This window comes from Anomaloglossus baeobatrachus, unplaced genomic scaffold, assembly GCF_048569485.1.
Source record: "Anomaloglossus baeobatrachus isolate aAnoBae1 unplaced genomic scaffold, aAnoBae1.hap1 Scaffold_3872, whole genome shotgun sequence".
In the NCBI taxonomy this organism is placed as follows: Eukaryota; Metazoa; Chordata; class Amphibia; order Anura; family Aromobatidae; genus Anomaloglossus; species Anomaloglossus baeobatrachus.
The window spans coordinates 20001-32017 of NW_027443213.1; the positions used below are offsets into that span (position 1 = coordinate 20001).

The following is a 12017-nucleotide window of genomic DNA, read 5'->3' on the forward strand; positions in this document are numbered from 1 at the left end:
CGCAGCATGGCGGATGGAGCACGTTTGGGAGTGCGCAGCATGGCGGATGGAGCACGTTTGGGAGTGCGCAGCATGGCGGATGGAGCACGTTTGGGAGTGCGCAGCATGGCGGATGGAGCACGTTTGGGAGTGCGCAGCATGGCGGATGGAGCACGTTTGGGAGTGCGCAGCATGGCGGATGGAGCACGTTTGGGAGTGCGCAGCATGGCGGATGGAGCACGTTTGGGAGTGCGCAGCATGGCGGATGGAGCACGTTTGGGAGTGCGCAGCATGGCGGATGGAGCACGTTTGGGAGTGCGCAGCATGGCGGATGGAGCACGTTTGGGAGTGCCCAGCATGGCGGATGGAGCACGTTTGGGAGTGCCCAGCATGGCGGATGGAGCACGTTTGGGAGTGCCCAGCATGGCGGATGGAGCACGTTTGGGAGTGCCCAGCATGGCGGATGGAGCACGTTTGGGAGTGCGCAGCATGGCGGATGGAGCACGTTTGGGAGTGCGCAGCATGGCGGATGGAGCACGTTTGGGAGTGCGCAGCATGGCGGATGGAGCACGTTTGGGAGTGCGCAGCATGGCGGATGGAGCACGTTTGGGAGTGCGCAGCATGGCGGATGGAGCACGTTTGGGAGTGCGCAGCATGGCGGATGGAGCACGATGGGGAGTGCGCAGCATGGGAGATGGAGCACGTTTGGGAGTGCGCAGCATGGCGGATGGAGCACGATGGGGAGTGCGCAGCATGGGAGATGGAGCACGTTTGGGAGTGCGCAGCATGGCGGATGGAGCACGATGGGGAGTGCGCAGCATGGGAGATGGAGCACGATGGGGAGTGCGCAGCATGGGGGATGGAGCACGATGGGGGGTGCGCAGCATGGGGGATGGAGCACGATGGGGGGTGCGCAGCATGGGGGATGGAGCACGATGGGGGGTGCGCAGCTTGGGGGATTGAGCACGATGGGGGGTGCGCAGCATGGGGGATGGAGCACGATGGGAGGTGCACACCTCCCCCCAACACACACGTGCACTGCACAACACACACACACACTGGGAAACACAAACACCGCCCTACACAGACATCCACACACACAGACAACGCTGCACACACACAACACCCAACACACAAACACCGCGGCATACATAAATATACGCACATACCGCGCAACACACACACTGCACAAAACATACCTCCCCCCAAAACACACACAAACCACGCAACACACACACAATGCTACAGACACACAGCGCTCCACAAACAACGCAACACACGCATCACACACAACGCAACACACAAACAACACCGCTCTCACCCCCCGCCACACCCAGACAACACCCAGAACATGTACAGCGCCCTACACAAACACTTGGTAACTACACACAACAACATCTATATATATATTTAACAAAAATCATACATGAACTACACAATACGTAAATTCTAGAATACCCGATGCGTAGAATCGGGCCACCTTCTAGTATGTATATATATATATATATATATATATGTATGTGTGTATATATATATATATGTATATATATGTATGTGTGTATATATATATATATATGTGTATATATATGTGTATATATATGTATGTATGTGTGTGTATATATATATATGTATGTGTATGTATGTATGTATGTATGTGTATATCTATATATATAATTGCCTTATTCTGTCTGTCTGTCTGTCATGCTCCAAAATTGTGTCACGGTGACATGTCCTTACGGTGACACAAAGCTGATTGGCCGCTGGGTTCGCCATGGCCCCCCCCCCCACACGGATTGGCCTCTCGCCCCGGCTCTCTGCAGGCCCCGCCCCCCTCACGCAATGCACGCTCGCTCTGGCCCCGCACCCCGCACGCATTCCCCCAACTGACACGGAGCCACAGGTGAGTACACACACACACACACACACTCTCTCTCTCTCTCTCACTCACACTCACACACGTCACACACACGTCACATCCACACACTCACAACATCCTGGGATATCGCTTGCTTCTCGGCCGCGATACTGTGCTGTGAGCTTTCAGGACCTGCCGGAGGATCACATGGCCAGAAGCATGTGGTATCTCCGGATGTTGTGAGTATGAGCGCGTATGTGTAATATCGTCAATGTGTGTGTGCGTGAGTGTATGCGATCGGGTGGGTGTGAGTGTATGCGATCGGGTGGGTGGGTGTGAGTGTATGCGATCGGGTGGGTGTGTGTGTGAGTGTATACGATCAGATCTGTGAGTGTCGGCAGAGGAGCACGGCGTGCTGGAGGAGGCTGGGAGGAGAGAGGCTGATCCTGGGGAAGGCTGGGAGGGTGGAGGCTGAGAGAAGAGAGGCTGATGTTGTGGGGAGGCTGAGGCTGGGGTAGGCTGGGAGGAGAGATGCTGATGCTGGGGACAGAAAAGGCTGATGCTGCGGGCAGAGAGGCTGATGCTGCGGGCAGAGAGGCTGATGCTGCGGGCAGAGAGGCTGATGCTGCGGGCAGAGAGGCTGATGCTGCGGGCAGAGAGGCTGATGCTGCGGGCAGAGAGGCTGATGCTGCGGGCAGAGAGGCTGATGCTGCGGGCAGAGAGGCTGATGCTGCGGGCAGAGAGGCTGATGCTGCGGGCAGAGAGGCTGATGCTGCGGGCAGAGAGGCTGATGCTGCGGGCAGAGAGGCTGATGCTGCGGGCAGAGAGGCTGATGCTGCGGCCAGCATAGGGGATGGAACACGTTTTGGAGTCTGCAGCATGGCGGATGGACCACGTTTGGGAGTGCGCAGCATGGCGGATGGACCACGTTTGGGAGTGCGCAGCATGGCGGATGGAGCACGTTTGGGAGTGCGCAGCATGGCGGATGGAGCACGTTTGGGAGTGCGCAGCATGGCGGATGGAGCACGTTTGGGAGTGCGCAGCATGGCGGATGGAGCACGTTTGGGAGTGCGCAGCATGGCGGATGGAGCACGTTTGGGAGTGCGCAGCATGGCGGATGGAGCACGTTTGGGAGTGCGCAGCATGGCGGATCGAGCACGTTTTGGAGTGCGCAGCATGGCGGATGGAGCACGTTTGGGAGTGCGCAGCATGGCGGATGGAGCACGTTTGGGAGTGCGCAGCATGGCGGATGGAGCACGTTTGGGAGTGCGCAGCATGGCGGATGGAGCACGATGGGGAGTGCGCAGCATGGGAGATGGAGCACGTTTGGGAGTGCGCAGCATGGCGGATGGAGCACGATGGGGAGTGCGCAGCATGGGAGATGGAGCACGATGGGGGGTGCGCAGCATGGGGGATGGAGCACGATGGGGGGTGCGCAGCATGGGGGATGGAGCACGATGGGGGGTGCGCAGCTTAGGGGATGGAGCACGATGGGGGGTGCACACTCACACTTCTGGACCCTGAGAGCATCATAGGCTATGTTTTGAGGGGAAATTTTAAGCCCGCTCTTTACAGTTATTCGCCAAAAAACCTGCCTCCACTAAGGCGAATGGAGCTGGGAGCCACAGTGCAGCCAGAACTTCAGAAGAATGTGCTGCCACGCCCTTATATGGAATGTTGGCATGTCACAATGCAGCCAGGGAAAGAGGCAGACATAGACAGGGTAAGAGACAGACACAAAGAGACAGAGACAGACAGGGAAAGAAAGGGAAAGAGGCAGACAGGGAAAGAGGCAGACAGGGAAAGAGGCAGACAGGGAAAGAAAGGGAAACAGAGAGGCAGTTACTATCCTGGGCGTTAATACATTCTATTTATACATTCTATCCCGGGAATGTTACTACTTTCTATTTTGTTAACAACAGTTATTAATCCGGGCGAAGCCGGGTAGTACAGCTAGTGTGTGTGTGTGTGTGTGTGTGTGTGTGTATATATGTATGTATGTATGTATGTATGTATGTATATGTATATGTATGTATGTATGTATATATATATATATATATATATATATATATATATATATATATATATATACTTTATTCCTCTGTGATCAACTAACCGTATTAACCCTTCGTCGTCCGGCTCGCCCACAGCGTATATGGTAAGCAGAATTATTCGTCACTCAGATATGGCGAATATCTGCGCTCCCAGCTGAAGATTTAGTAGTTGTAGCTTTGGATGTGACTGGAGGACGTTATAACGCAATGCTTTCTCTCTTTTCTTGAGTGCACGTTTCTTCTGAAATTCTTCATCCATATCGAGACCAGATATTTTCAGACGACTGCGGCGATAACAATAGTGTAGGTTGCGTCCTGACCCCCCATCCCCCCCTCACGATGCCCCTCAAATGGATCCGGGAATCCTCTTCATGGGTTTTTTGTATCTCTTTAGTGCGGAGGCGGCAGACTAGGCCCCTGAGATGACGCACCTGGACATCACTTATGATGAGATCCTGGAGCGACACTGCAAGAGTACCGAGGTGATTGCTGGGAGTAAGGAAAATTATTGAATGTTCTCAGTGAGAGGAACAAAATTATAATCTTGTGATACCTTTTTAATGGCTAACAAATAAAATGAAGTGATTTTACAAAGCAAGCTTTCGAGACATCTCAGGTCCCTTCATCAGGCATGGTCTGACAAAATACCTTAAGAAACACAAATATATGCACAAACAGAGCAGAAGGATGGCATAATAAAAGACATTTAAAGAAACACTGATCTTAGAAAGTGAATCCTTAATTAGCTTTGCTTAGTGGTGTGAGTTTTATTGTCCCAGTATCCATGTAGGATCAGAGGTCTGGTGAGTCTCTGGAATAGATTCCTCAGATTTTGTAATGGGCCATAAATCCTTCTGACAGGTTGAGTCCTGTGTCCACAGAGTTCAACATTTTAATGAATTTGTATTCCCAGACCCTGCGATGGCTCTGTGATCTGAAGTTGCCTTTTAATATGACAACTTTCATATGGTTTATGTTGTGTCCTGAAGCACAAATGTTTGGCCACAGGTAAATGGATTTTTTTTGTCTGTAATTGTGTGGCGATGAGATCTCATCCTTGCTCTCAGTCTCTGTCCTGTTTCTCCAACATAGAGACCCCCAATAGGACATATAGTGAACAGGATTAAGTACACCACGTTGGAAGAGGAACATGTGAATGTCCCAGGAATTTTGTAGTTCTTCTGTGTGTTAGGGATCTGTATCCAGTCTTTGGTCTCTACATGAATGCAGGTTTTGCAGCTCTTTACATTGCAAGGATAAGTTCCTCTTGGTGTGTCTGAGGGCATAGAACTTCGGATCATGATGCTCCTTAAATTAGGAGGTTGCCTGTACCACAACAATGGAGGATCTTTTGAATATTATTTTTAACCGGTTATCCATGTGTAGAATGTGGTAAAGTTTCTTGGCCGTTCTTCTCAGTACCTCAAGCTGTGGGTTGTATGTCACCACCAGAGGTACTCAACTATTTTCCTCTTTTTGTTTGTATTGAAGCAGTTCACTTCTAGGGGTCCTTGTTGCTCTAATGATCTGAACTTCTATGGAGGTGGGGTGGTAGCCTTGGTTTAGAAATGTGTTTTTAAGATGGGTTAAGTGTTCATCCCTGTCTGCAGGGCTGGAACAGATACAATTATATCTGAGGGCCTGGCCGTAGACGAAAATGAGATCTCACCGCCACACAATTACAGACAAAATCCATTTACCTGTGGCCAAACATTTCTGTGCTTCTGGACACAACATAAACCATATGAAAGTTGTCATATTAAAAGGCAACTTCAGATCACAGAGCCATCGCAGGGTCTGGGAATACAAATTCATTAAAATGTTGAACTCTGGACACAGGACTCAACATCTGGACTCTGGACAGCATACTGTATCTTGCTGCACGTTGTGCAATATGGTAGGTGACACATTTGCACAAGCATCTGTGATACGTCGTCGTAGGTCCTGCAATGTTTGTGGAGGGGTCGCATACACATGTTTGATGTGACCTCACAGAGAGAAGTTCAATGGGGTCAGGTCAGGTCAGGTGAGCGTGGAGGCCACTCCACGCAGCCACCGTACCCAATGACTTGTAGGAAGGTCTCCATGAGGTATCCTTTCATATCCGCAGCCTTGAGAGTTTTACACGTTCTAATCATAGCATTTCTGTATGCAAGATGTCGATTCGTATTGAATTGATTCCCTACAACTTTGTAATTCACTTTTTTTCTCTATCTCGTTCAGTTTTCGCAATAAAAATGCTAACTCCGATGTTTTCCATCAGGTGGCGCTATAGGTGGTTTCACTGGGTAGCTACTTTACTATACCTAGACACCACTTCTATGCCTATAGCTGCCGCCGTTTTGAAGTTAATGGCGGTGGATAGAATATGGGTTGATACACTGAATACAGCATTCTAACATGCTGTATATAAGAACCCAGGCAGCTGTGAATATAAAAATTACTTTATATACTTTATAATACTCACTTAACGGCCGGTGCGGAGGAGTTGGGTCATATGGGCGTCTCCGTTCTCCGGTGCCGGCGCCTCCTGTTTCGGCCATCTTTGTCCTCCTTCTTTTGAAGCTTGGGGTGCATGACACGTCCTACGTCATACACACTCGCCGGCATTGAGGTTCTGCACAGGTGCACTTTGATCTGCCCTGAGCGGGGCAGATCAAAGTATTGTAGTGCGCCTGCGTGGGACCGGCGAGTGTGTATGACGTAGGACGCATCATGCACACAGGCTTCAGAAGAAGGAGGACGAAGATAGCGAAAGAGGAGGCGCCACCACCGGTGAACGGAGACGCCCATATGACCCAACTCCACCGCAGAGACCGTTTAGGTAAGTATTATAAAGTCATTTTTATGTTATCCACAGCGGCCTGGGTTCTTATATACAGCATGTTACAATGCTGTATATAAGAGCCTAGTAGTGGTGGCCGCAGCTTATAGGCCCCAAATCTGCTGAAAGGTTCCCTTTAAACTCTAGAATCATTACACATGGCAATGGGCTCTAGGTTACAGGCTCCGATTTCTCATTGCCTTTGTGCCTGTTTTTTTTTGTCTACCTTTTGTGTGTTTTGTGCATTTTCTGTTGGCATCTAATTCATTTTTCTATTTGTGCCTTTATTGAAGTTTGTCTTTATCTTTGCTCGTTTGATTGTTTTGTTCTTTTCTGCTTTGTGGGCAGAGTCTAGCAAACACAAATGTTTGAGACTGATTAATTAATTAATTAAAGCACCACTCTAGCACAGTCTCTGCGGGTTCAAGGTTTCGTTTACTCACAGTCCTGGTTTACCCGGGAGATGCCAGTCTCCGTCGTGATGGGCAACAGTCGATCTCGGATCCGTTGGAGGTCAGAACCAGTACAGTGGATGGTGGGCCCTTCTTACTTGCACTTGGTGTTGGATCCCCGTGGCCTGAAGCTTCTTGGGGACCCCGGTTCTTGAAAAGTGTTTACTCCCATCCCGTATGCAGGTGCCACGGGTCCGTTGTGGGGCCTGCCTTGGAACACGACCCCGCACCCTGTGTAGCACTGTGCTCTGGGAACTGTGGGGGCCAGAGGGACATGCAATCCCCTGGCCTGCAGAATGATCCACCCTATGATTCTGCACCCTTCTCAGCGCCGGTCCCGAGGGAGCAATCAAGCTCTCCCCTCGGTGACCGTATTGACTCCTGCGTCCCACCAGAGCCACAGGTAAATCCCGACTGCTCTTTTCCTTTCTGCTGGAGAACTCGCTGACTGTTATGTTGCTCCTGACTCCCCCTGGTAGCTGTCCCTCCCCCGGTTCTCTGTCGCTAGTGGGTGGCTTCCCCCCATGTTTAGTGACTGCCTTAAGACCCTACCCCGTCCCCAGTGGAGAGGCCAACCTGGTTGTGTGGATGATTTGGTGTGTGGTGGAACCAGTACCAACTTCCTCTAGATCCAGGGTGAGTACTGCACCTTAAGTGAGGTGCAGTACCCTGTGGCAACTGAAGCCTCAGGGGTGTCACAATAACATGATTTACAACAGCCAGCATCATCGGCAGCCTGATACAAAGCTGTGCATGCATATGGCTTTGTACTTCAGAGCATTGAGCTTTTGTGACGCCAGGTGTATGAGTCCCGGCTTCATAGAGACTCACTGCGCATGATGGGAAGTTGTCCGTTGTCCGTACTACACCTCTCGGAAGCCGGGATATATACACCCGGCATCAGAGTAGTGCACATGACTGGAAGTGCGGACAACTTCCGATCATGCGCAGTGAGTCTCTCTGAAGCCAAGACACACACACACTTCGGCATCACAAAAGCTAAATGCTGAGCGGTACAAAGCCGTGTGCACACGCTGAGGGAAGGGAAATAACAAAAACAGACATTAACGCATTACTCAAATCCTGAAGGCTGTGTAGGTCAATAATACAAATTGACCATTAAAGAGCAGGATATGAAAATACATAACCGTAATTGTCCATGCTGAGCGTAGCAATCCAGTTATAAAAGTTAACAAAGAAGGAAGAAGAATAAAGAGAAAAGCAAAAAAAAATAGAAAAGCAAAAGAAGAAAAGAGGATAGGGTAAGGGAAGGGAGGGAACACAATAGAGATAGGTGTTCAAAAGGTGTGACCCAAAGAGTGCAGGTCAGATCTCCCCGATAAACACCAGCTAGCCATTCAACAAATTAAAATCCATCCACTAAAACCAGGTTTGTAGGTTCATAGAAGAGAGTTCCTCCATTAACATCACCTCATTTATTTTAGTAAACCAGAGGGAGACTGCCACAGCGGTATCTTTCCTTCAGAGCAGAGGGATGCACTCTCTTGTAGTCACAATTAAATGTCTTAATATCGAATACCTGTATGCTTTTAGAGGGATGTCACATTCATAGATAAGACCGAGAGCTGGGTTCAGGTCTGAAATGAGATTTGTGAGTTCACGAATCACTTGCTGCTCTTTCCCCCAAAAAAGAAAAAGAAACGTGCAGGACCAAAAAATGTGTAACATATCACCCTCCTCCTCCCCACATCTCCAACATAAGGGACACAGGGGACTAGCTTTTGGAAAGATTGAGTGTAGGCGAGTGGGGACCCTATATCACCGAGAGAGTATTTTCTACCTGGCCTCATCATGTAAACAGGAACATATAGGTAAGTTATGCATTAAGGTGAAGATACGTCTCCAATGATTCTTGGTCAGAGAGAGCCCAAATCTCCTTCCAATTGGGTTTGAAAATTGGTGTTAGGTTGGTCTCGATTAGCAAGTATTATTGGAAGAATAAAGTGTGTCTTAATGGGCCCATGTCCAAACACGGAATCTCAAAAGGTGTCTTGTTGTTATTATAATAAAGTCTAAAAGGGAATGAATGGAAACAGTGGGAAAGCTGACCAACTCTCCAGGTTCTCAGGGATAAGGGAATAGAAAGGCCAAGATGGTATTTCTTTAAAGGCCAAATAAATCTCTGAAGTCGGGCAACGCTATCACTCCTGATATTTTAGAATAATAGAATATGGTTCTGCTCCTACAGTACTGGGCTTACCAGACCATATGAACATGGTTTCAATGGAAGCAAGACACCTGAAGAAGGACAAGGGAACCCTAATCAGAAGAGCTTGAAAGACATACAGAATCCGAAGAAGGATGTTAATTTTAAAGATTGTACTTCTACCACACATGTAAAAGCAATCCTTGTCCATCTTGAGTCTTCGTGTACCAATTGGAGAAGTTTGGGGAAATAAAGAGATTATGTCAGGCTTATGTCTCTTGGTAATAGTATCTCTAAATATTTAATAGCTAAATTGCGACATTTAAATTCTTTAGTTTTACTTCACTATGTTTATAGGAGACAGAGCATATTCCAGAAGAAATCGTCACTACTATAGTGCGGGAAGAGGGAAACCAAGGAAAAAATTGTGAAAACATACCCTGCTGTAACTAAATAAAAGCATAGTGCATATAAACATAGGGTACTTGGTAAACGCTGTTTTTGATCAAAAAAAGCATAAAGCTATCCCACCAAACGTCAAGGTGTACCCAGTTGGGATAGTACCTACACTCTCTAATATTAAAACCTTACCATGGGTCTAAAATAGGCCTCAATGTGGCTAAGGGCTGAGAGTAACCGGGTCCCAACAGGACACACACAGTCAGGGGGATTCACAGAATTAAATGTCCTTGGTTTTTCCTTGGTTTCTCTTTGTCTCATACTCCGGCTCTCATACTCCGGCTCACTTCTCTTTGTCTCATACTCCGGCTCTCATACTCCGGCTCACTTTTTTGTTTTTATGTAGTTTTTTTGTATTCAGTACTAACAGGGAGTGGCCCCCTTCTCAGCGAGCTGGACATTTAATTCTGTGAATCCCCCTGACTGTGTGTGTCCTGTTGGGACCCGGTCACTCTCAGCCCTTAGCCACATTGAGGCCTATTTTAGACCCATGGTAAGGTTTTAATATTAGAGAGTGTAGGTACTATCCCAACTGGGTACACCTTGATGTTTGGTGGGATAGCTTTATGCTTTTTTTGATCAAAAACAGTGTTTACTAAGTACCCTATGTTTATATGCACTATGCTTTTATTTAGTTACAGCAGGGTATGTTTTCACAATTTTTTCCTTGGTTTCTCTTTGTCTCATGGCCAGTGTGAACATGGTCTCACAAGTTCCATGTATACCATCTCATACTCCGGCTCACTTTTTTGTTTTTTTTGTTTTTATATAGTGCGGGAAGAACCTGTCTCAGAAAAAGGCAGCACAAATATAGACGAGGAAGAGGAAACCCTCTGCTGCGCCTGGCCCCGCATTCCTGCAAGAAGGATGAGAAGAGCAAGGGCCAGGATCTCCTCCTTTATAAACACTCTGTTAAGGTAAGAAAAGGTAAGTATACATAAAGGATAAGTACAGAAAAGAAGCACAAGTATAAGTAAGAAAGGATAAGTATAGGTAACAAAAGAGAAATATAGAGGCGTTATAGGTTATTAAAACAAAAAAAGCAAGTAAAAATAGGCAAATAAAGGTAAGAAAGGATCTAGGTAAGAAAATTATAAATGTAGATGAATATACAAAAAAACGGATACATTTTATACAAGTATAGGTAAGAAAAGTTAAAGGAGTTGTCCGTCATTAGCTTAACAAAATTTTTTGAGTTTATCTGTGCTGTATTGTCATATAAATCACACTTACATTATTTTTTGTTTTCTAACTTTTGTTCCTCTTGAATTATCCCTTTATTCTCTGCAGCACCTTGTTTACATTCAGATCCAGCAAACATGACCACTTCCTGTGCAAAACCTCAGTCAGAGCTGTCACCACCCACCCCAGTGTCCAGCCCCATCCTCTGCCCGCCCCCAGCACACACATTCCCTGTCAGTATTCTTCCCCAGCACCTGACCTGGTATCACTACAGCATTGCAAATAACAGCCCCACATCGGGCTCTGCACCGCACACATATGGCTCTGCACCGCACACGCACACATATGGCTCTGCACCGCACACGCATGGCTCTGTACCGCACACGCACACATATGGCTCTGTACCGCACACATATGGCTCTGCACCGCACACATATGGCTCTGCACCGCACACATATGGCTCTGCACTGCACACGCATGGCTGTGCACCGAACACGCACACATATGGCTCTGCACCGCACACACACATATGGCTCTGCACCGCACACGCACACATATGGCTCTGCACCGAACACGCATGGCTCTGCACCAAACACGCACACATATGGCTCTGCACACGCACACATATGGCTCTGCACACGCACACATATGGCTCTGCACACCCACACATATGGCTCTGCACCGCACACATATGGCTCTGTACCGCACATGCGCACATATGGCTCTGTACCGCACACGCACACATATGGCTCTGCAGACGCACACATATGGCTCTGCACATGCACACATATGGCTCTGCATACCCACACATATGGCTCTGCACCGCACACATATGGCTCTGTACCGCACACGCACACACATGGCTCTGCACCGCACACGCACACATATGGCTCTGCACCGCACACGCACACATATGGCTCTGCACCGCACACGCATGGCTCTGTACCGCACACGCACACATATGGCTCTGTACCGCACACATATGGCTCTGCACACGCACACATATGGCTCTGCACACGCACACATATGGCTCTGCACACGCACA

At 48.4% G+C, this 12017-nt stretch overlaps 1 long non-coding RNA gene across 2 annotated transcripts in view; it reads left to right on the forward strand.

Moving 5' to 3' along the window:
* LOC142275846 (uncharacterized) overlaps nucleotides 1-11353 on the forward strand; it is an 18863-nt gene extending 7510 nt beyond the window's left edge. For both annotated transcript variants that reach the window (XR_012739441.1, XR_012739442.1), the window contains exons 3-5: nucleotides 4118-4191; nucleotides 4283-4370; nucleotides 10563-11353. This is a non-coding gene — a long non-coding RNA (uncharacterized LOC142275846). The remainder of the gene's footprint in view (nucleotides 1-4117; nucleotides 4192-4282; nucleotides 4371-10562) is intronic.
* Nucleotides 11354-12017: the final 664 nt, after the last annotated feature.